At 42.6% G+C, this 26668-nt stretch overlaps 1 protein-coding gene across 3 annotated transcripts in view; it reads left to right on the forward strand.

The window, feature by feature from the left end:
* LOC124123795 overlaps positions 1-26668 on the forward strand; it is a 75631-nt gene that overhangs the window by 12418 nt on the left and 36545 nt on the right. The window contains exon 1 of one of the 3 annotated variants that reach the window (XM_048387838.1): positions 12254-12429. The exons of the other annotated variants lie outside the window; for them this stretch is intronic. The gene's annotated coding sequence lies outside the window, so the exon portion shown is untranslated. Of the gene's footprint in view, positions 1-12253; positions 12430-26668 lie in introns of those variants that run through there. 3 annotated transcript variants of the gene reach the window in all.

A 26668-nucleotide genomic window follows, 5' to 3' on the forward strand; every position in this document is an offset into this window, starting at 1 on the left:
TCAAGTAGGTGACATTTGGTAAGAAACTGGGGGTGGTGTGTTTAGCTTCCTGTACTCGGAAAAGGAGCTGGCTAAGCTGGTCATTTTTATCTTTTTTATTGCTGCTCTAAGGCCAAACTGTGCTCACACGTACAGGTAATAGCTGTTGAATGCTTAGTTATTTAAAAAAACAAACGTTACTATAAGAGTCTATGGGAAAACATTTGGTTGTGTGTAACCAGTAAGGTTTATGCTGACCATGAAATGAGATCGGCTTGGAAAGAAGATCTGTATGTGGGTCTTGGAAGGGGTTCTGTACGTGGTTATGGACAGAAAGAGGTCTGCATGTAGATTATGTGATAATGAGGCAACTGCAAGGCTACGCTTTTAAGTGAATCTTGTAATATCATGACTGTCCTGTTACCAAATGTTGCCATTGATTTATACGTCAGTACAACAGAGAGATTTGTGTTTGAAATGGATTAGCTATTGATCACGAATCATCTTTCCTAGGTCTGAATATGGAAATGAAGCATTAGCTCATGCTCGATCATGGTATTCTGATATTTGCTGGTGTGTACATGTCACGAATACTGGCAACATCAATATATGCAAAACATGGTGCTCCTGACAACATAACCTCTCAGTAGGAAGCAGGGGCGTCCAGCGATACGAGACAGCGGCGTCAAGCGACACCATGCAGAGGCGTCCAGCGATACCATGCAGAGGCGTTAAGCAATACCATGCAGAGGCGTAAAGCAATACTATACAGAGGCGTTAAGAAATACCATACAGAGGCGTTAAGCGACACCATGCAGAGGCGTTAAGCGATACCAGACAGAGGCGTCCAGCGATACCATGCAGAGGCGTTAAGCAATACCATGCAGAGGCGTTGAGCAATACCATACAGAGGCGTTAAGCAATACCATACAGAGGCGTTAAGCAATACCATACAGAGGCGTTAAGCAATGCCATACAGAGGCGTTAAGCGACACCATGCAGAGGCGTTAAGCAATACCATGCAGAGGCGTCCAGCGATACGAGACAGAGGCGTCCAGCGATACGAGACAGAGGCGTCAAGCGACACCATACAGAGGCGTCAAGCGACACCATACAGAGGCGTTAAGCGATAACATGCAGAGGCGTTAAGCGATACCAGACAGAGGCGTCAAGCGACACCATACAGAGGCGTCAAGCGACACCATACAGAGGCGTTAAGCGATAACACGCAGAGGCGTTAAGCGATACCAGACAGAGGCGTCCAGCGATACCAGATAGAGGCGTCAAGCGATACCATGCAGAGGCGTTAAGCGATACCATGCAAGGGCGTTAAGCGATACCAGATAAAGGCGTTAAGCGATAACTTGCAGAGGCGTTAAGCGACACCAGACAAAGGCGTCCAGCGATACCAGATAGAGGCGTCAAGCGATACCATGCAGAGGCGTTAAGCGAAACCATGCAAGGGCGTTAAGCGATACCAGACAAAGGCGTTAAGCGATAACATGCAGAGGCGTTAAGCGATACCAGACAGAGGCGTTAAGCGATAACATGCAGAGGCGTTAAGCGATACCAGACAGACGCGTTAAGCGATACCAGACAGAGGCGTTAAGCGATACCAGACAGAGGCGTTAAGCAATACCATGCAGAGGTTTTAAGCGATACCAGGCAGAGGCGTTAAGTGATACTAGACAAAGCCGTAAAGCGATACCATGCAGAGGCGTTAAGCAATACCAGAGAGAGGCGTCCAGCGATACCAGACAGAGGCATCAAGCAATGCCAGACAGAGGCATTCAGCGAAACCAGACAGAGGCGTTAAGCGATACCATGCAGAGGCGTTAAGCGATACCAGAGAGAGGCGTTAAGCGACCCCATGCAGAAGCGTTAATCGATACCATGCAGAGGCATCAAGCGATACCAGACAGAGGCGTTAAGCGACACCATGCAAAGGCGTTAAGCGATACCATGCAGAGGCATCAAACGATACCAGACAGAGGCGTTAAACGACACCAGACAGAGGCGTTAAGCGACACCAGACAGAGACGTTAAGCGATACCAGGCAGGGGCGTCAAGCGATACCAGACAGAGGCATCAAGCAATGCCAGACAGAGGCGTTCAGCGATACCAGGCAGAGGTGTCAAGCGATACCATGCAGAGGTGTCCAGCGATACCAGACAGAGGCGTTAAGCGATACCAGACAGAGGCGTTAAGCGATACCAGCCAGAGGTGTCAAGCAATACCAGGCAGAGGCGTCAAGTGATACCATGTAGAGGCGTCAAGTGATACCATGCAGAGGCGTCAAGCGATACAAGACAGAGGCTTCAAGCGATACCAGACAGAGACGTCCAGCGATACCCGACAGAGGCGTTACGCGATACCAGGCAAAGGTGTCAAGCAATGCCATGCACAGTCCTCAAGCGATACCATGCAGAGGCGTCAAGGGATACCAGACAGAGGCGTCAAGCGATACCAGACAGAGGCATCAAGCAATACCAGGCAGAGGCGTCGAACGATACCAGACAAAGGTGTCAAGCGATACTAGACAGAGGTGTCCAGCAATACCAGACAGAGGCGTTCAGCGATACCATGCAGAGGCGTCAAGCGATACCAGACAGAGGCGTCAAGCGATACCAGACAGAGGCGTCAATCGATACCAGGCAGAGGCGTCAAGCGATACCAGACAGAGGCGTCTGGCGATACCAGGCAGAGGCGTCAAGCGATACCATGCAGAGGCGTGAAGCGATACCAGACAGAGGCGTCCAGCAATACCAGAAAGAGGCGTCCAGCGATACCAGGCTGAAGCGTGAAGCGATACCAGGCTGAAGCGTGAAGCGATACCAGGCAGAGGCGTCCAGCGATATGAGACAGAGGTGTCAAGCGATACCATGCAGAGGCGTCAAGCGATACCAGACAGAGGTGTCAAGCGATACCAGGCAGAGGGGTCCAGCGATACCAGGCAGAGGCGTCAAGCGATACCAGACAGAGGCGTCAAGCGATACCATGCAGAGGCGTCATGCGATACCATGCAGAGGCATTAAGCGATACCAGGCAGAGGCGTTAAGCAATACCAGAGAGAGGCGTCCAGCGATACTAGGCAGAGGCATCAAGCAATGCCAGACAGAGGCGTTCAGCGATACCATGCAGAGGCGTTAAACGACACCAGGCAGAGGCGTTAAACGACACCAAGCAGAGGCGTTAAGCGATACCAGGCAGAGGCGTTAAGCGATACCAGGCAGAGGCGTTAAACGACACCAAGCAGAGGCGTTAAGCGATACTAGGCAGAGGCGTTAAGCGATACCAGGCAGAGGCGTTAAACGACACCAGGCAGAGGCGTTAAACGACACCGGACAGAGGCGTTAAGCGATACCAGGCAGAGGCGTTAAGCGATACCAGGCAGAGGCGTCCAGCGATACCAGACAGAGGCGTCATGCGATACCATACAGAGGCGTCCAGCAATACCAGACAGAGGCGTCAAGCGATACCATGCAGAGGCGTCATGCGATACCAGGCAGAGGCGTCCAGCAATACCAGACAGAGGCGTCCAGCGATACCAGGCAGAGGCGTGAAGCGAGACCAGACAGAGGCGTCCAGCGATATCATGCAGAGGCGTCCAGCAATACCATGCAGAGGCGTCATGCGATACCATACAGAGGCGTCATGCAATACCAGACAGAGGCGTCAAGCGATACCATGCAGAGGCGTCATGCGATACCATACAGAGGCGTCCAGCAATACCAGACAGAGGCGTCAAGCGATACCATGCAGAGGCGTGAAGCGAGACCAGACAGAGGCGTCCAGCGATACCATGCAGAGGCGTCATGCGATACCATGCAGAGGCGTCAAGCGATACCAGGCAGAGGCGTCAAGCGATACCAGACTGAGGCGTCCAGCGATACCATGCAATGATAAGGTCCAATGTAAAGGAAAACAGGCTTTTGTTTCAAACTTCCTATAAGTGTCAGAATTCTATATGACAGTGCCAACATCTCACAGCCTGGTGATTAATCGGTTATCGGTAGAGAAGATTCTCAAATATGATTAAAATGAACTGAGAAATTAAAGCGCTGAAGTTTTTCTGACAGATCGGAACTAAAACAATTGAACCTCGCGATACTAGTATAATCCTACCCCGAGATATACATGCAGACCATTTTATTCCGGATTCATTACATTAGGCATATTTCAAACAGCCCGTTCTCTACGGCCACTAATTACAGACTTCGTGGAGGGAATCTCTGCACATAATTTTGATCTAATATCTTCATGATTCCTACCGCCAAGGCATAAATGTGGCATCATACTGCGTAGCTAGTGCTCATTTCACAATTAGCAAACAATTTGTACTGAATGAAATGTCGATAAAATGAAGATCATTGTTAACATGTGGGAATATATTTGTGCGGAACACATTTGATAATAACACGCCGACTACTGTCTGTCTCACGATTCTCCTACAAAGCGTGTGCTTGTATCCTTGATTTTCGGAGGCTATTAGATTCAGTGTTGAATCATGCTGGGTGTCCAAATCGGCCGTCAGGAAGTCAGTTTGTGATGTGTTGTCACACTAAAAATAGGGCATTGTTACATTATACAAGTCTTGTTTCCTGTTGGCGCCGTGGTAGAATTAAATCTGCCAGCAAGTCGTGTTACTGTTCAATGTTTATGTTACTTCGGCCTCATAAAACACGCCTCCAGCACAAACACCTTCCTGGGACACCAATCTCGCCTCAGCGTCAACATCTTCTGCGACCTCGTCAGTTTCACCATCACTCTAATATTCATTTCCAAGTAACTGTAACAACATGCATTCGTACATATCACACACGCACGCACGCACGCACGCACACACACACACACATACATACATACATACACACCACCAACAAAGCGATTGTCAACTGGACAAAATACTCTTGAATCAATTCCAAGCTGTACGGAATACAATGCTGCCAATGAGTTGTCCACCACATGCAGAACAGGGCCTACTTCTCCTGCAGGAAATAGCAGTGTTGGTAGCACATATCTGAAGTGGTGTGTAAACACCACGGGAAAATGTTCGTGGTGTTACAACTGATGTCTACGTGCTGTTACACAACAGACTACACATTCTGAATCAAGACAACTCCGCCTTGAAAGACCCATGTGTTGTGAACGTCCCTGATAATCTAAGATATGCAATGTATTAACAGTACACCACTACTATACTCAATAAAATGGTCATATTAGGGCTGCGCTTGCAATAGAAATATAGCATAAAGTAAGTTATCTATAAAGAGGGAGAATAGCTGACAAATGGTCAGTTCATCATTAATGTCGAAGTACATTCATGCAATCGTCATGTAAACAATTCGTTTGCTTTGTGCCAACATTGGGAACCGTTCCATGGAAGCAAGTCGTAACACAGGTTCGGTTCGGAACACTGAATCATACATGAGGCTATTGCTTTACCTTTACAAATGAAGGAAATACTGTTGTGACGGTTCATAAATGTTTATTCCATATTTTGTTCTGTTGTTCCGATTGATCACAGGGGATTTGCATTAGGTCCTACTCATTCCACGCCAAGACAAATAGAATTGATCAGCTTCTGTAAACAATATGAACGTCAAATATCAATACATGGAGACAAATTGCTCCCGTTTTAAATTCATGATAGTTTTACACGATGTTGTAGACAACGTAATATCAATGGTGATTGATGAAAGGGTTGTTCAATATTGAAAGAACTGGAATTACTAATTGGCTCCTTGACGGTTATGAAATGTACTTTTCAAAGGCTAGCTGCTGGTGTATATCATTCTACATACACACGATTGAATTATTATAACTTCAGACTCTTTACTACGGAAAAGGGGCCTCGTGACCTCAGTACATCATCTGTATGTGAACATTTTTGGTGCATAGTCTGTTGTACGCAATATTATTTATATAATAAACTGACGCCCAAAAGAAACTTTACCAACTGAAAATATTAATTTCAGACAAAGCATATTTTTTTTTTCCGATGAAGTCTATCTAAAACACATAACCTAAATACAACAATAGTGTATGCAGAAAATGTTTATCGTCTGTTTAACGTGAACGAGCCTTGGGTATGGTACAGATTGGAGCCACCCACGCCCATATTGCACGAACCTTCGGTTGCTCCCGTGTTGCCGTTACCAACTTGATGCAACGTTACAGACAGACAGGGCGGACCGCTGACAGGCCAAGAACAGGCAGACCCAGGGTGACCACGCCCCATGATGACCGTTACTTGCGTACCTTGCACCTCCGAAATCGCTTCCTGACAGTGACGTCATCGGTGACAAATGCCTTAGATCACAGGGTTAGTCGACAGACGGTGGCCAGGAGACTCAGGGCTCATGGAATCAGGGCTTTTAGACCATACAGAGGACAGCTATTGACAGCGCAACACCGTCGTCTGCGATTGAGATGGGCCCGGACTGTACGACGTCGGCAACGACGTTACTGGCAGAGGGTTGTCTTCACTGACGAAAGTCGATTCTGTATGTTTAAGGGTAATGGAAGACAACGTGTTTACCGCCGAAGGGGTGAACGAACGGCGGCGTGTTGCGTGCAGGAGGTCGTGCCATATGGTGGAGGGAGTGTCATGGTGAGGGGAGGGATCTGTGGGCAGGAGAGGACACCGCTGGTCATCGTTGACGGAAACTTGAAAGCTCAGCGTTACATGGATACAATTCTTCGTCCAGTTGTCCTACCATTTCTCCAACAGCAGCCACGTGGTGTCATTTATCAGCATGACAACGCTAGAGCCCATACAGCCAGAAGTGTCACTAACTTCCTCGCAGCCAACAACGTCAACGTCCTGACGTCGCCTGCACGCTCACCCGACATGTCCCCCATAGAACACCTCCTGGACTTGATGGATCGTCGTGTTCGACAACGACCACACTCTCCAGCCAACCGGCAAGAACTGATCTTGGCCCTCCAAGCAGAATGGCGTCAAATCCCACGTGACCTCATCAGACGACTGACTTTTTCTGTGCGTCGAAGAGTTTGTGCGTGTATTGAGGTATTTGGTGGTCACACACGTTACTAGCGACTTGTTATTGAACGTGAGCGATTGTTTATGTACTCTGCCTATTGTCCATGATTCTGAAAGCTCGAGTTTTGTACCACACCCAACTTTGGGGGGGGCTCTGACGTCATTCTCGGTCGCGGTATGATTGTCATTTTCAGTGTTGATTATGTTGATATATTGATATTCTCAATACACTTTACTTCATGCATGTATGTTTTGTTGTTTTTAAGCAAGAGTGATTTCAAACTCTGGTAAAGTTTCTTTTGGACGTCAGTTTATTTATGCATTTGAATGACAAGATTATGTTGTATTGAAACAAAGAAACGCAATACGGATATTTTGGCTATAACAGTGCCAGTGACAATTTTCCGGATCAAAATGATCATAACAAGGACATGCAAACCATTAGTTTCGATTCGGAAAAACGCACCCAGTGCATTAACAAAAGAGCTATAGAGCTGTACGTACTACACGTGCAGAAGCACTATGAGCGGTATTAAAGTACGGGGTTTTTGATTGCCTGGCATCTGCGTCAATCGAACAGTGACAGTTCAACAACATGCCAACATTAACAGAAGTGCAAAGAAACAACGTCATAGGCCGCTTGCGGGCAGGGGAATCCCGATCAGCTGTAACCAGGGTTTTCAATGTAGAGCCCAGCACCATCACAAGGTTATTGGATCGGTTTCAACAGCATCGGTCAACACGTGATCGGCCAAGGTCGGGACGACCAAGAGAAACCAGCCCCGCCCAAGATCGCTACATCCGACTGCGCAGAATCTCCGACCAGACCGTAGGAAACCGTTTAAGAGCAGCAGGTCTACGAGCAAGCTGTCCTATTCGACGTTGACAACATCGTCAGTAACGACTGCATTGGTGTCGTCAAACACAGGGTATGGCCTCAACTGCGATGGAGAGATTGTTCAGCGACGAATCAAGATTTCTCCGCCGCCGATGGGATGGAAGAGCACGGGTCTACAGACGACGTCTCTCATCATGGCAGGTCACATCACATCCTAATTGCAGCCAACAGCAACGGTGTATTCCAGCAGGACAACGCTCAACCGCGTACAGCACGGATCTCAGGAGCCTGTCTACACAACAACAACGTTGATGTCCTCCCCCTCCCCTAAACACTGACGGACTACTTCCATATTCCTGGGGAAACCCCTGGGAATTCCCTAGCACGAAAACATGCATAAGCGTTCTTTCTGATCATTTAGAACCTTTATTCTTGGTCTCAGCCTTTCAGTATACATTGAGAAATGTCAGAGAGCGTGACTGCACGATTGTTCACGAATATCCTCGCTACGGCCCATCCTAATGAACAAACGAAGAAATGCACATCTAAACTATCGTAGTATCGACTCGATCCGTGCCTAGGCTGACATTGACCGTCTCCAGCAATCTATGAATTTACCTTTGTGTCTGTTTGACGCATCTTTATTCACCTTTCAATGATCGGCCATTTGAGCAATGATGACTAACACATGTTACCGCCACAGGTTCATTAACAACTTCGGAAATCTCTCCCGTCACGTTTATCGTGTCGGCCATTTTGACGTCTTGTACTTGATGTAAATGTATTACGACGCGCTGTCATTGTGCCTGACTTACTGAGGTAGTTTTTTACAGACCTTTCTCATCTGATGAGGATATGATTTGAACACATCTGCTGCGTAAGATGTTTCTGAAGAGCAAGTTGTGCATCCATACGCCCATGTCACCTCTCTTTTTGAGGAACTATTTTACTCCGCGATTTAGCTGGTTGTTGTATGGCTGTCAGTGTAAACATTAAGTCACACGTACTAAATATAATTGTGTTAAGATCTTGGCCTACATCCTTTGAGTTAAGTAAACCCGTTCCAAACAGCACCGTGCGAAGATGTAAAACCCAAAAGCATTAGCATCCTTTAGCATTGAATATGAACAATTTCGAGGATATCTATAGGGTTTTTACACCAGTATATTAATGTCTATTACAGAGACCTCATACCTCCTGACACGCTCACAAGGTATGGCAATAAATGATGTAAATTTATATTTAGAATCTCCAATAAAATGTTTGAAAAGCAATGATAAGGTTTTTTCAATATTCTGTATTTAAAACCATAAATCGCAGCACTATAAGTCAAGAATATTAAGTAGAAGCAACATGAAATAGTGTGTACATATGTTATACATTTTACCGTGACAATCACTCTGTAGCAATAAATAGAGTATAAAAGACTCAGTCAAACGCTTTTTCCTGAAATCAATGAAAACCGCATAATCTCTGCGGTTTAACTAGTCTTGCTGGACAGATGTATTAACATACACCCTTTTTGAACGACTTACAACCAGCATCGGTTTCTTGTATATATAATATACTGAACCACAAAAGAAACGTCACCATGGATAGATATATGAGAAACCTTATTTGTCCAAACACTTTAAACATACTTTGAGACATATTAAAAAGATGACACTTGGCAAAACTGATCATCAAGGTTGAAATTAAGGTGTCAATTGTTCTGAAAGTGAAACAACACCAATCTCTGAGAAAATGGCATCACAAGTCAGTATCTCGTGTGTCCGCCATGTGCATTATTGACTGCCGTGCAACGTCGATACGTTGAATGGATGAGGCGGTTGATGAAGACCATAGGCACTTGAGCCCCCACTCTGAGGAACGCCTGACACAGTTCGGCCTTGGTCGGACGTCATTCTGCTGCCTTTGAATATCGCCCCACAGGTGTTCAATTGGATTTAAATCGGGACTGAAGGCAGGCCACTGCTTGGTTCTGATGCCATTCTGCTGGAGGAAGTGTCTTGTTGCTCCCGCAGTGTGGGCACGGGCGTTATCATGCTGAAACTTGTGGTTACAGCGATGTGCCAAATGTAGTCTCAAGACTTGATCAATGTACCGAGCTGCTGTGACACCATTGCTTCTCCCTGGACCGATGTTCTGGAAGACCACAGGGCCAACCCTCTGTGCAAGACCAATGCCGCCCCACAACATGATGCTCGGACCACCCCCCGAGTCTCTCTCAACAACACAAGCATCCGAATAACGTTCCCCACGGCGTCGCCAGACTCTCTCTCTCTCTCTCTCTCTCTCTCTCTCTCTCTCTCTCTCTCTCTCTCTCTCTCTGCCATCTGGTGATGAGATACAGTAACGGCTCTCGTCTGAAAAGAGGACTCTTCTCCACTGATGGTGGCGCCAATGCTGGTGCTGTGTTGCCCACTGAAGACGGTCCCGGCGATAACGTGGTATCAGAATGGGTCCTCGTTGTGGCCTGTGACAGTGGAAGTGTCTGCTCTTCGATGCACGGTGTCCGCACTAATGTGTCGCTGTAGGTACCCCATGGTCTGTCGAGCAGTTTCCGCAGTAACAAAGCGATCTTGTAGATGCTGTCGCACAATCTGAGGACCCTGACGTCGGATGGTGACCCTTGGTCTTCCACTACGTGGTCGGTCATCTGTAGTGTTGGTGGTCTGGTACCGTTACTGAAGTCTGTATATGGTCCTTATGGTGTCGCTGATTTCTTGTCAATCTTGGCATGCGGTAGCAATTCAATAAAGAATGAATGTTATCCGATCTGGGTGGACTTTTATAAGGCAAGATATGGGGGAACGCATGTGCATTTCAATTTGCATGGAACTCACGTGCATCTGGTTACCATGGCCGTTGCCGTGATGCGTTTGAGCGATCGGTTTTATTGTCATCTGCTTTGGGTTTTTTATCATCAAATTTTATTTTTCCGGACAATGTAATGTTAAATTTTAGAAACTTTGACAAAAATTACCCAAATATTTAAATGACATCTTTTCATGCAATGTTACTTGGGATGACGTTTCTTTTGCGGATAAAATAGATAAAATAGAAAATACAAAAGTCCAAAGATGAGCTGTATAATTTACTCAACCGGTTTCACGAATGTGATTTTCAAGAGCACAGCTTTACTGTTACGCTATTTTGACGTCACAGTGCACTCGAACATAGTATGATGTCATAGTGCAATCTAACATATACAGTCACCGGTATTTAGTACTACAAACATTTTATTTTTACAGTATTATAATGCATGGATATAATGCTTCAGTTCCTTCATTGTTACAACTGAGATGTACCATCGTTTTGTGACAGATCCTCCACAGACTGATGTCACTCATGCATGTAGCATTATGACCAGGATTGAGTATGCTTCATTAAGTCAATCAATCATAAAAGGATAGAGATTTCTGAAGCCAGTATTTCTGACATTATTTACTTACTTTAGATCGCAAAGGGATCAAGTACCACCGGTGTAGAAGTTGTAAATGAGTATGGGAATCAATGCACGCCGTTACAATCCAATAACTAATAATAATCAATGTATTTAGAAAGGTCACGCCGTCGGTGGCCACAAGACAACAATACCCAGTACCATGTAGTACCACGAATCTCCTACGGGCCAGTTCTTTTGAATAATAAGAATAATTAAAACCAAAAACTAGCCAAACAAATTATAAACGATTTTATCTGAAATATATGGATCTCATAAAACTTTATGGAGTCATTTGCACAATCGTGTTATCAGAGCTATACAACACCGAATGACGGTGATATGTATTGCAGTTTGATCAATCTGCATTTGTTGAAAATACATAGATTTGGGCTGCAGTTCATCCTTATAATACCTACATCAATATGTACATCTAATTAGTGGAATGATTCAAAAACAAATTTAACAATAAAGCATAAAAGATACAGCATGACACTTTTTAATATTAATAAAGAGCCATATAATATCAATCTAGTTACATACCGTAGTAACTCATTATCGTCTATTGTTGATTGTTTGTGTGAGTGTTTGGATCAGACCCATTAGCCAACTATAGAATTTTATCAGGAGGTTAATTATGAGGCAGACAGTCGATGTTATCGGCACAATCTATGTCACGTAGTTCTCTATACCTCTAGGTAGGACCATTGACAAAGTTTACCGATTTTTTTTCACGCTTGAAAAGCTGTCAGTGGCAAAATCAATAAACCCCTCTCCCAAGCCGCCACATCGAATACTTGATATCCGTTGGTGATGGCTTCTGTTAACACTGGACGCATCTATGATTGATACCTTTGTTTATATTGCTTCTCGACTGACTGAGCTAAGATGGAAATAATGTAGAAAATTTGACAGACATTTATATCTTTGAAACCACTGGACCGCAGGGTGGTGGGGTGCGCGGCGCAGAATACTCTTTTTGTTTCTAATCCTCTCCACGGCAAATATATTATGTACACGTACATTAATATTGAAAAAATATTGGACATATGAAAGAGAGATCTTCAGTTATCATGGCATTCCTGATTGTATCTGACAAGTTTTGTGAGGAAAGAGTTTTGAGAAGTGTTGTTGTCGGATACTACCATCTACATTTGTGAGGTAAGGAACACTATTTATGATATGGGATCTCCGGTGGGCGTGTTTGAAACCCTTAGACATATCGTATATAACCATAAAATTAAATCACCATGACATGTTACTGTATGGGACAAAGTTAAAGCTATAACGCCTTCTCTTAACAAACGTACAGATATTCTCAATACTTGGTTTCTTGAAACATGTATGGATACTTGTTCCCAGCGCATCTTCGCGTTGTCTGAAATGGCGTGGAGAAGGCAAATTAACTCATCAAAATGAACAATAACATTTCAGTCATTTATTCATGATATTTTTACGTGAGCTGTATTACCATTCTCAATCTATTAATTATGAAAGCGTTGATGTAGTTCATCCAAGTGTTAGTGCTGACTTGAACACTTACTGACCAGGGCTGTAGAACAAAGCGCCCGCGTGACTTGAACACTTACTGACCACGCCTGTAGAACAAAGCGCCTGCGTGACTTGAACACTTACTGACCAGGCCTGTAGAACAAAGCGCCGCGTGACTTGAACACTTACTGACCACGCCTGTAGAACAAAGCGCCCGCGTGACTTGAACACTTACTGACCAGAGCTGTAGAACAAAGCGCCCGCGTGACTTGAACACTTACTGACCACGCCTGTGGAACAAAGCGCCCGCGTGACTTGAACACTTACTGACCAGGCCTGTAGAACAAAGCGCCCGCGTGACTTGAACACTTACTGACCACGCCTGTAGAACAAAGCGCCTGCGTGACTTGAACACTTACTGACCACGCCTGTGGAACAAAGCGCCCGCGTGACTTGAACACTTACTGACCAGGCCTGTAGAACAAAGCGCCCGCGTGACTTGAACACTTACTGACCACGCCCGTAGAACAAAGCGCCTGCGTGACTTGAACACTTACTGACCAGGCCTGTGGAACAAAGCGCCTGCGTGACTTGAACACTTACTGACCAGGCCTGTAGAACAAAGCGCCCGCGTGACTTGAACACTTACTGACCAGGCCTGTAGAACAAAGCGCCCGCGTGACTTGAACACTTACTGACCAGGCCTGTAGAACAAAGCGCCCGCGTGACTTGAACACTTACTGACCAGGCCTGTAGAACAAAGCGCCCGCGTGACTTGAACACTTACTGACCAGGCCTGTAGAACGAAGCGCCCGCGTGACTTGAACACTTACTGACCAGGCCTGTAGAACAAAGCGCCCGCGTGACTTGAACACTTACTGACCAGGCCTGTAGAACAAAGCGCCTGCGTGACTTGAACACTTACTGACCAAGGCTGCAGGACAAAGCGCCCGCGTGACTTGAACACTTACTGACCAGGGCCCACTTGCACAAAGCGATCTTAGCGCTAAGACTATTGTAAGCGTATGTTAAAGTATGGGCGTTACGATCATCTTAGTGCTAAGATAGCTTTGTGCAAGTGGGCCCTGGCCTGTAGAACAAAGCGCCTGCGTGACTTAAACACTTACTGACCACGCCTGTAGAACAAAGCGCCCGCGTGACTTGAACACTTACTGACCACGCCTGTAGAACAAAGCGCCTGCGTGACTTAAACACTTACTGACCAGGGCTGTAGGACAAAGCGCCCGCGTGACTTGAACACTTACTGACCACGCCTGTAGAACAAAGCGCCCTCGTGACTTGAACACTTACTGACCACGCCTGTAGAACAAAGCGCCGCGTGACTTGAACACTTACTGACCACGCCTGTAGAACAAAGCGCCCTCGTGACTTGAACACTTACTGACCAGGCCTGTAGAACAAAGCGCCTGCGTGACTTAAACACTTACTGACCACGCCTGTAGAACAAAGCGCCCGCGTGACTTGAACACTTACTGACCAGGGCTGTATGACAAAGCGCCCGCGTGACTTGAACACTTACTGACTAGGCCTGTAGAACAAAGCGCCCGCGTGACTTGAACACTTACTGACCAGGGCTGTAGAACAAAGCGCCTGCGTGACCTGAACACTTGCTGTTCGCAGATGATGTCATACATTTCTTCACGACAGTGATTGGTTTGCAAAGGCAAATTAATGAACTTGAAAAATTCTGTAAAGAATCAAATTTAGTTGTAAATAGAGAAAAAACAAAAGTTATAGTCTTCAAAAATGGGGGAAAAAGTACATTTGTTTGCTTGCAAGAAATATTTAGGAGTTAAAAATAGTACATCCAGCATAATGGTATATGGAGAAACGGGACGATATCCGCTGTATATTCAATCCTACTTAAAAGTTATTAAATACTGGCTTCGCTTGATAAACATGACTAATGATAGAAACACTAGGAAGTGCTTAGATATGTTAAAACTCTACGACAGTACTGGAAAACGAAATTGGGTAACAAACGTAAGAGAATTATTATTTATTACGGGTTTTAATTATTATGTGGTAAAATCAGTGTGTAGAATCAGAACCGCTCTTTTTAATGTCCTTCACCCAGAGATTAAAAGATATGTATTTGCAGAAATGGTTAGAATTAATGTTCAAATCAAATAAATGTTTTTATCATATAATGGGTAGGTTTTTCGGCAGGATAAAGCCAACGGATAAAAACGATATCCGTTGGGGTCATATGCGGATACAGATGCAAATATCAAAGGTCAAGTAGGGACTACTTTCATTGTTTATAAACAAACATGGCGTCGCCCTTGTCATTCGGCAATCGAGTCAGAATTAACCATCGGGAATCTGGATAAACTACAGAGATAATTGGCCATGACGTCTCATAGACTAGGGTTAGAGTAGCTTCCCTTTGACAAAGACCGATGGATTGCCGCGAAATGCGAGTAATTTTTTGTTGTTGTTATGCGTATATTTTGCTTCGCCACTGTTAAAGAAACAGATTTCAGTTGGAACTATATTGTCTACTGTCACTCTCCGAATGACACATCACTTACCCTGTAACGTAATAAATATTAATGCGCGCATTCCAGGAAAACTCGCAATGTTTAGGTAATGTTTGTGAGGGAGGGAAAGCGATTTTCAAGCACAAAATTAAAGAATGACATTATATGATAAAGAGGTTATCACGCTTGTGTGTTTGGGGATGGTAAATATCCTGTATTAGGAATAAACACTATGTATTTTGCTCGCCATGGCTCGCTAAATACAATGTTTATTCCTAATACAGGATATTTACCATCCCCAAACACACTCGCGTGATAACCTCTATATATTATAGAATCATGAAATGTAATATTGAAATTGATGCGTACCTCTGTAAACTTGAGTTTAAAAATGTTAGAAATGCACTAGCACGATTTAGATGTTCCTCTCACAACCTGTATATAGAGACTGGTAGATATAATCACACTGATAGAAGAGACAGAATATGCACATTGTGTAACACAAATTCAATTGAAGATGAGTTTCACTTTCTCCTGGTATGTCAAGCTTTCAAACATTTACGTGATAAATATTTGCCATCTTTCTACTCTGTACACCCGAATGTCCATAAGTTTGTAGATCTTTTAACTTCATCTAATGATACTATGTTATGTAACCTGTCAACATATGTTTATCATGCTATGTCACATAGAAACAGAATTGTTAGTTAACAACCACGTCACCTACATGTAAATACGCATTGCACTATAGGCCTGTGGCCTTTTAAGTACTGAATAAAACTGATTGACTTGAACACTTACTGACCAGGGCCCCGTTCCACAAAGCGATCTTAGCGCTACGATTGTCGTAAGTCAGTGTTAAAGAATGGGAGTTACGATCAACTTAGAGCTAAGATCACTTTGTGGAACGGGGCCCAGGGCTGTAGAACAAAGTGCCCTAGGATTACCCGCGACGTGTGTGGATCCCGCTCCGCCGGTACTCATAAAATCAACACACTTTGATCTGGAGTTGTTAGGATTAGCAGTGACGTCATACATCAACCGATAATGATTGTTTTAAATGAAAATCATAAGATAAAGACAGATTATATTGGTTGTTTGTAAATCATTTCTGCATGACGGATGGGTGTTAATTAAAAACCTTTTTTTGGATTCAGTTCCAAAAATAAACACAAATAAGATTATTCTAATTTGTAGGTAGGACCATTTATTGTGCATAATAAGTTGTTTCACTTATGACGATATACTCTTGTTAATCCTAGTTATGTCAAACTTATACATTCTGGTTATGAGTTATCAGTTGTAAACGGTGCTATGACCAGTCACCATGTAAGTACTGTCTGCGGGAAGTGTGGCATTTGAAAGTTGCATACATGTTCTACTTAATACATAAGTGTGTGTGTGTGTGTGTGTGTGTGTGTGTGTGTGTGTGTGTGTGTGTGTGTGTGTGTGTGTGTGTGTGTGTGTGTGTGTGTGTGTGTGTGTGTGTGTGTGTGTGCTTGTACTATTCCGGACTGATGCCGTTTTATATTGCCAGCAAACTGAGATATTATGAAGCAGTTTTACATGAACACCCCAATCAGACACAGTATACTGACTCCGAGTCGACCAGTCCTTGTTTAAGCCCTTTAATGCCGAGCGCGGGACAGGGTAACAATAAGTACCATCGACGCGGCCGGGGATCGAACCCCGGACCTTGCGCTCCCCGGTCGAACACTCTATCACTAGACCATGGAGCCGGTCTGCCGAAAAGGAAAGTTGGTAATTGTGTACAAGATCGCTGTGTTCATTCCGCTCTCCGTGAATGAGAAAGCTCCAGACGCTGGAGCTGTGTCCGGTTACTCTTCAAGTCCAACTATAGCCTGGTAAAAGATGCAAACATCTGCATCACCGAGAACATAGACAAAATACGAGAGAGCTCGAGTGGTGAAAAACGGTACCGAACACGTACTATTTGTTTCCGACTCTTAAAATGCGGTTTTGTGTCCAGGTCTCGGTGACATCATTATTGTATATATTCTGCTTCTGGGTACTCTGAAAACACAGCAAGATGCTGGTCTGTGAACAGACTATCTTTCAAAACAAGCACAGGTGTCGTTGATTACGCCTTACAATTAATAACTGATCAATATAAATGCATATATTCCACAACTCGCCGTCGAATAGCAAGTCTAATACTTTGGGTTCTCTCACAGGTTTAGGTTTTCTCTCATATCTGAAAATCAGCACTTAATTTCATGAAATGTTTACACCAAGTTTGCATTTGATCATGTTTGGTCCTACAATAGGTAATAATAAGGTCTTACAAGGCTATGTTTCAGTTAGGACCAAAAAGTCTTCTTCAATTGAGAATATTCCACAGTTTACGAGTTTAAGACAATGTCCAATATTTGGCCCAATCCTATGTCTGGTATATATAAACGAGGTAGCTTTTACTCTGTTGATACACTATTTGCAGGCGATCGAACCTCATCAGGGGAATTTAGGGAAATGTGTTGACAATATGGGAAATGCTACCTTAATTAAGTGGGACGAACATTGTTTGATTTCAAACCCAGAAGTTTGAAGTCATTCTTTCTTCCGAAGTAACACCACAAAACATCCATCTAATTGTTTTATTTAGTATAAGTCATTATTAGAAGAAGTCCCAATTCATAAACACATAGACGTAAAATTATCTGTTTATCTATAGGCGGTGGTTCTGTAGCTGGAATATTGCTGACTGCGGATTTCACATTCATTCTATCAGTCACTCTTCTTATTCAACTGGGGCTGTGTGGTGGCCTAGGGGTTAAAGTGGGGGTTCTGTGGGTTCATCTCGCCTGACGCAGCCATGCACCAGAACTTCTATAAGAGACAAAGCATTCGCTGCAGCTGCTTCAACCCCATAGCACAATCTCCCAATTTCTATCAGAGCAATCTTCTCATAGTCATCTTTCAGGACAACACTAAAATCCATCTTTTTACAGTTGCAAAATGACAGAATGACATGTTATTATGTTTCGCTGGGTGTCCATTTGCGATATGTTACCATAGCGATACACGACCACCATCATTGTTAGTGTTAACCTGTTCATTACGTCATCGTGTATGTATTGTGAGCGCCGTTCAGAACCTTATGATGGAAAAAAGGGAGAATCCCGCAGTATCTAACTGTTGCACACAAATATTGCACAGAACATGCAATCATTGTACCACATTGGGTCTGGTTATGTACGAATCGATTCAGCTGGTTGAGGCTCCAACTCTCAGCTGATGGCCACACAACTCATTCCAATTTCTATATTCCATTCCAATTGCAGTGTTTGTATAAAACAATGTTTCATCGTAGTGTTGTATTAGACAAGGCAAAGGCCAATGCTGTTGAATACCAGCACCCGTATTAAAAAGACAAATACCAGTGATGTTTAAATGCGATATAGGAAAAGAAGTCTGAAGGTTTGTTGACTTCACGTTCTCAAACGTTCACTACCGCAATTTTTAGAGATTCTACATCTCGGTTTGAAGCTTGAAACATATGTAAGTGAACACAGAATCGGTACCCGTGATCTGAATGATATAATGACAAAATCCCAGCTCCTTCTAGATCACGCTTGCCCAACCTGGATGGGTTCAAACTTTGCCAGTCCCCACTGTTAAGGTGCTATGGGTCAGTAAGCGTGTGAATCCCTTAAACAATGGGATATTAAGGTATAGTGTGTTCCAGCTTATTCATCACAAATTCATTTATCACTCTTGAATCTTGATTTGAAACATTTTTTATATAAAATCAGCACATTTATATATACGTATATCATTTTAATTGATACAATGGTCATTTCTCACTGTTCATAGAACATAATACACAATAAGTAATACTGAGCATCACTGTGTATCAACAAGGTGAGAGAGGCGCCACCATATTCAAACATAGTATGAGTTCAGTTACATAGGTGAGGCACCAAGGGCTTTATACGTCATCTTCGTGGATGGCATCAACTGCATGTAGTAGAAGAAGTTTATTTTCAAAGTGTTATTGTTCTGTCCTAAGAATGAATATAAACTTGTAGAGGCTGGGATGACTATCTGATACCTTCGCCATCTTGGAGATCGAACCTTCTACACGGTTGGCGGTTCGTGGACCAGGAATGTCACAGTGGTTCCACATAGCACGTTCCCCACCTTCCATCCTGTTCTGTCACATGGTCAGCGAAGTTTCCCACGTTCATGCTCTCCATACCAGCATACTCAATGGCATGCAGCTAAACGTTCTCAACATCCGTCTCATAAGCGGAAGGGCAAAAGCACGGTGCACGAAGTTGTTAAACGTCGTTTGAAAAGGCATCTTGGAGATGGCACGATTTAACTTTCATCCACAGGGCTTGTCGGAGATGAAATAGACAACCTTTCAGTGAAGATAGTGGTGGACTACAAGTTAACGTTCATCTCACTGGCCTTCTGTTTGAGCATGGTTAAGACATCCATGTGTGCCGTCTGCTTTTTATGGGCACGAAACAACATGCAAGATCTTTCCTTGGACAAATGCATGGATGATTTACATCTGGTAACATTGACCAGATCACATGCTGAATGTACCATCGCAAAAGTAGGCATCGACAGAGATAAGATGATGGCGGTTCTCTTCAGTGGCAACCAATTAGGGGCTTGCTGTTTTCGACTGCATACAGTAGAAAGTTGTCGTTGTTGTGCGTCTTGGTGTAGGAGTCTGGAGGGTCAAGTTCTTGTCCTTGACGAGGTAGTGGTGGATTTCTTTTGCTCTGTGCCTATAGAGACTGGAATGGGAACTTAAACTGTTGGAACTAGAGAAATAACAGCGTGAGTGTCTCATCGGAGCTATGTAATTAAAACACAAATATATCAGTCGACCTGTCTTTGAGCGTAGCTCAGCTAGGTTACATGTAAAAGAGGAATCGTTACAACTAAATAAGATTTAAAACGTATCAACTATCGTGATACAAATGTCCATCTGTCCGGCACAGCGCTAACATCTATAGCATAGTACTATATCTAAGTAAATACAAACTCTATGATGTCACTGTCCATCTTATTTAAAGCAGACACGTTGGTTAAAGTGAAAGCTTTTTTCCGCATACCCTCTACATAGTTTCACAAGTGTTCGGGGCGGTCGGGTAGCCTAGTGGTTAAAGCGTTCGCTCGTCACGCCGAAGACCCGGGTTCGATTCCCGACATGGGTACATTGTGTGAAGCCCATTTCTGGTGTCCCCCGCCGTGATATTGCTGGAATATTGCTAAAACCATACTCACTCACAAGTGTTCAATCCGACTTGGCCAGTGCTGTCATAACCAACTTAAACCTTGCATATGTATCACCAAATGTGTTTACATCCATAGGATAGTATCATAAATTACTTATATCTATATGTTTGAGTGTATTGGAACACAAGCTTCACTTTGACCTACGCGTTTGCTTTTAATACTACGATCTGTGTCATTGTAAGTGGTATTTGGTTAGATTAAATAATCCTTCTAAACGTCTTTCAGTGATAGATATTTGAGGTTGGAACTAGAGAAACAGCAGCGAGAGTGTCTGATCGGAGCTATGTAATTAAAACACAAATATATGGCAAAGTGTTTTAAAAAGATCAGATTTGCAATTAGATCTATATAGAACAATATGTTAATATGAAAACAAAAACCCTTCATTCACACAAATATATGGAACGGTGTGAATTAAAGTACAAAACATTGAAAGCATAAAAGGTTGAGTAATGAATAATAAGTAATCAAACTTACTGTTGAGTTCTTTTTGGTACATGTCAATCCCTTTCCTAATACTACGTCATTAACCCTCTCATTAGCTAATCATTTGTATTTGTATTGATTGATTTGTGATTAAGATATGAATGAACTTTATTTCTTCCTGTGAGCACAGTTCAGTTGTCATCTTACTGCTGCCAACTGGCCTGTCAAACTCGGACAATGAGGGCTGAGTTGTACTTGGTTAAAACAAGGCCAACAGAGCACTGTATCGTAACCACTAATCCTTTCAGGCGACTGGCAAAGTGGAAACCAACACACAACCGGTGTATATGCTCTATTAATAGCTCCAATTATCTCTGGAAAAAGATGGTAGGTGATCCTTAATCGCGAAAAAGACTGAACTTTTCGCACCAATCAGATGTATATAGTGGTAGCATTTTGCAAAGTCTTGTGCAACCGTTCTGTGACAATGTGATGAAACCCTTCATCTGATAGTGTCGTACATTTCAGGTAACAGCAATGCTTTTGTTCGCTTGCGAAGTTCCTATTGGATCATATATTTGGGGTTTATGTTGAGAAAAGCAAAACAATAATAACATGCCCCCGTGTTCGAATAAATCCCTAGCAACCTTCATGTACGCTGGTCGTAATGGATCGGGTGGTAAGGCTCGGATACTTGGTTGTATGAGTGACATCGTACCCGTATGACGTGTATCGTCATCGTTTATCCCGACTCGATGATTTACAGGAGGCCGTCGTGTAGATGGAATAATGTTCAGTGTGACATTAAACAAAGATGCAAAAACAATTTAAAAACACATTAAACATAATTATCAGATCCTGGAATTACCGTTGGACTATGGATACAAAAAAAATATTAGTCAAAATAGAAGCCAAGTTTGCATTTTCTGATAAAACTATTACTATACAACATAAGATCCTCTCGTTTTGTCGATACTCCTGCTTGAACGCAGCTAAGCTTTTATTATTATGGCCAAACTTAAGTGAGTTGTGTGAACCAGGGACCTGGTAATGCTCCAATATGAACGTGATACTCCCTGCGTATTCATCATGACAAAAAACCTGGAACATATTGACCACAGCTGTTGTCGATGTGTGGTGGGACGGTAAACTACCATTATTCGACGATTGATTGAATTAAAAAGGGCCCTGTATCAATCGACAATGTATTCACGGCAAATTAATCAAGAGTGGGTATGTGAGGTTGGATAAGATTAAAAGTCACGAACCATATGGACTACAAATAATCACTTTTAGCAATCGGAAAGCTATTATAATCCAGTTGCAGCTTTTATCACGCCTACTTACACTTAGCTGTTGTTTAAATACATTGAAATCTCTTCTCTTGACTCGATCCATCATTAGTTTAACACCGGACTCACCCTACGATGCTTGTCACACTGGGGCATCTCTGTATTGTAATGTGGAACAAATGTTCTGGAATATATTTATAGGAATTGTCAGTGGCTGCAGGTGATAGGACAACCAATAGAAATATCGGTATTATTGGCTTATTTCCCCATTATCGACGACCGTACCTACATATTATCGATGTAACATACACACGTGACATTAATGAACAATCATAAACGAAAAAGGTGCAGCATCGTTAAGTTATTGCGGGTAAATCGCTTGAAAAACAGAAAGTCGAGCTGTCTGTGAGCGTGGCTGAGCCAGGTTACATGTAAAAGAGAAATCGTTAAACTAAATAAGATTTGAAACGTATCAAATACTTCCAACCATCGTGATTCAAATGTCCATCTGTCCGGCATAGCGCTTACATCTATAGCATAGTACTATATCTAACTAAATACAACTCTATGATGTCACTGTTCATCTTATTTAAAGCAGACACGTTGGTTAAAGTGCTTTAAACACCACGATCTGTGTCATTATAAGTGGTATATGCTTAGATTGAATATCCTTCTAAACGTCTTTACACTTTCAATGATAAATATGTCACTTTTAGTTGATTTTGACGACCCGGGACAACTACAAAATTGTAGGTAATTAAAAGACAGAAGATACATTTTAAAATTGGTAATGTTTTACAAAATGAATAATCATCTCTCCCCCGAATATTTTGCAGGTTTATTCTATACAGTGTCGGAAAGCACAAAGACACACTTAGAGATACAACTAATCTTCAAACAGATTCATTTATACCGGCTACAATACAACTTTGAAATATGTTATCAGAAAACCTGAAGAGGACAGGGATCGTTACACAATTTAAGAATGTGCTACATGTAAGGGGAGATAATGACATACACTGGTATTTAAGTTGTGGAAACAGGTAATGTCAAATTATTCACAGTCGCCTTAGGCTTGGCTATGGAGAGTTTAACGCAGATCAGTATGATAGATATATTTTGGATACTAAAACTTGTTCCTGTGGATATCATACCGAAGATGCTTTACACTTCTTTTTTGTGCGTAAAAATTACTATGCTCTTCGAAATGAAATGTATTTTTAACAAACAGTGCTATGCAGAAATTCGTATGTGAGTAAGGAAGATCGAATCCAAACATTAGATTCTATTTATTACTTCATGTTAAAAACTGGCAGATTTTCAATTAAGTAAATGCATTGTTTAATATAAACTGTCATAATAATTATGAACACACAATGCCATTTAGAAAGTGGTCAAATGTAACAAATGTTATATTTGGGATAACACTTTCTCGTACAGATTCTCGTACTTTGGGGGGGTTGAGTCCCGTCCGGGATTCGAACCAACACTGCCAGAGTGAGGCACCTAATCGCCAGCACACATAGTCAGCGATCTAACCCACTCAGCAACTGGTGGTCTAGATCACGTACTTTGTGTACTCCTCTGACATGTGTAAATTGGCATGGCTACCATGGCCGAAAGCTATGAACACACAATACTATTTAGAAAGAGGTCAAATGTAACAAATGTTATATTTGGGAGAGTACTTTCCGAGTAAGGAACAGATTCTCGTACCTTTTTTGTGTTGTGTTCCGCCCGGGATTCGAACCCACACTGCCACACTGTTGTCTGTAAACAGTAGACCAAGATAATTATACTTATCAACAATGTCTAAAATCATATTTCCGACAATAAAAACATGCTTCGTCTGTATTACAGACGGGTTTCTAAAATGAACAATTTTAGACTTTTCCTTAATGGAGCAACACCATGTAAGTGGAACATCTAACAATTTACTGAGATCAGCTTCATTCTCAGCTAGCAAAGCTAAATCATGTTAATGCTGCAATATTAAAATTGTCTACAGTTACACCAATATTAAGAATGTTGGGAGTATTTGATAAATCATTTATGAAAAAGTTAAAAAGAAAGGGAGATAACAAACACCCTTGTTTAAAACCACGGTTTACCGCGAACCAGGAAGTAAAGAAACCTTTCACTCGAACACTGCATTTAACGTCCTTGTATAATGATTGCACTCTAATATAATGATGAGAAACTTTATCCCTTAAAATATTTCTATTTACACAGTCGTAAGCCTTCTTAAAATCTATGAATGAAACAAATTTAGATTTTGTCTTTACGCCTCTGTTTTCTATAATTGCTGTTAGCGTCTGGACGATTGTAGATCTCTTTTGTTATGTATTTCTTCAACTGTTATAGAAGATTCTGATATAAGCTCTTCAACCTCACATATATGTGCAGGGCTGTCAGTTTCATTTTATATTATAAAGTAGTATTTTTTAAGCTGTTAAAATGATTGCCGAAACGATCAAACCAACTATACCTTTTAATATTATTATTAACAAGGCCTGTTACATATTGTTTAAGGGCCATCATGTTGGCTACAAAAGTGTCAGCATGAGACTTATTCCAGCAATATTTGACAGGACATGGTATGTTTTCTACTGGTATGGTATCCTTAACATTATCTTTGTAATGTAAATCTACGGACATATGCTTACTCAATTCTGTTGTCTACTGGTATGGTTTTGTAATAGCTAAAAAGTTCAACAGAGGAAATGAAATAATCGATGACACTACATCCTTTATCAGAGATGTAAGCAAAAGAACCGCCACTATCTCCAGCAACACGACCATTGAGTATATGTAATTCAAAGAAAAAATAATATTTAAAAGTGACACAAAAGCACATGTCCCCTGACAGTAGACAGAACTTGGCAAGTTTGTTTGCATTGCTAGAAAAGAGTACAAAGCCATGTTGTTCAGGGATAGCTATATTCTTGTCTACATACGTTTCCAGGAAACATGTAATGTCATGTGACCTGCTTTAGTCAAGAAAATCAATGTCATCTTGTTTACTTCGCAGAACATCTATGTTCCATGTACATATTGATGAGAGAAGACAATTTGATTTCACTGTATGTATTATCGATCTGAGTCCGATGTATCAATGACTTTGCCCGGCCGTATTTCTATTGGGATGCATTGCTCCTCTGATTTTGTTAAGAAGTTAATGAAGCCTTGAGTTTAAATACAGAGATGTAATCTCCAGAACTAATGTGTATAGTGACTGTTTTATTAAGTTCACGTGAAGGGCGTTTCTGTCGGAAGTGAGCACGGGCTTTTTGTTCAGTTGTTTTGTGATATTGCTCTTTGGGCTTGATAACAAGACGGCCATTCTTGAAGTAAGCTGCAATTCCCCTCGCTCTTTGCTCTGCAATACTACCTGGCTGATGCTGAGTAAGGTCATCTGGGACTCCTATGGAATCCAACTGTAGACTCGGTCTCATCTTCAGTACTTTAACCTTGTCCTCACTCAATACTTATTTGGCAATAAGTGGGCGAGAACGACCAGTGTCTCGCTGCATATTTTCCGTGTCACTCTGCACCTTTCTAACTACTGTAATTGATCTGTTTCTTTTATTGAGTTTATTTCTGTGTGCATTGAAGTTCTAAAGTCCTTTGGCTCATCCAAGATCGCCGATTTAACAGCATTTAGATCTTCCGTTGAGATAGGACCTGGATTAGATTCCACGCCATTTGATAACAACAGTCTAGCCCGGATTACAGTAGTCGCCACTGACCCAGTTTCCCCACATGAAAGGACAATGGACACAACACTCCCGACCCGCTCTCCATTGAGTCTCTAATCACATACCCACCCCCACCCAACCCTACCCCAACCCCCTCGATATCTTTCATACATTGTTATGGTCCTTTTAAAGTCTCTTGTACAAAGATTCCAATCTTGCTTCTGCGATGGCATAATTGTTTGGCAACTCTGGATGATCAGACTTGAATGGAATGTCCATTTTATAATGTCCATTATGAATTTCTCTACACTTTGGCCCCACGTGTTGTTAGCTCTCTTATAATTCACAGACATAGTAACTTCACTACCCATATCGCATGAATCCACTTTCCAGAACTCCCCAATTAAAGACTGTAACTCACAATCATTCTGTACTGCTTGGATATAATGAAGTGTTACTGCTCCATGTCTGACATTCTCCAGTGGTCCGTTCACAACCCAGCCTAACACAGTTCATCAGAAGCTTCTCTACGAATGTCAATTGGTGCCAGCGCCGAAGGAGTGTCTTGTCCGATAAGATCTACCTTAGCCCCTTCCAGTTCAGGCAGATTAATTTCTTTCAAATTAGGCCATTTGTCTAAATCACTTTGAGATGTCCTACTGTTTCCATAAATTGGAATTTCAGGAATGACAAAATCATTATGCATCTTAAT

Source organism: Haliotis rufescens, unplaced genomic scaffold (assembly GCF_023055435.1).
Source record: "Haliotis rufescens isolate VD_foot unplaced genomic scaffold, xgHalRufe1.0.p SCAF_7, whole genome shotgun sequence".
NCBI classification, from domain to species: Eukaryota; Metazoa; Mollusca; class Gastropoda; order Lepetellida; family Haliotidae; genus Haliotis; species Haliotis rufescens.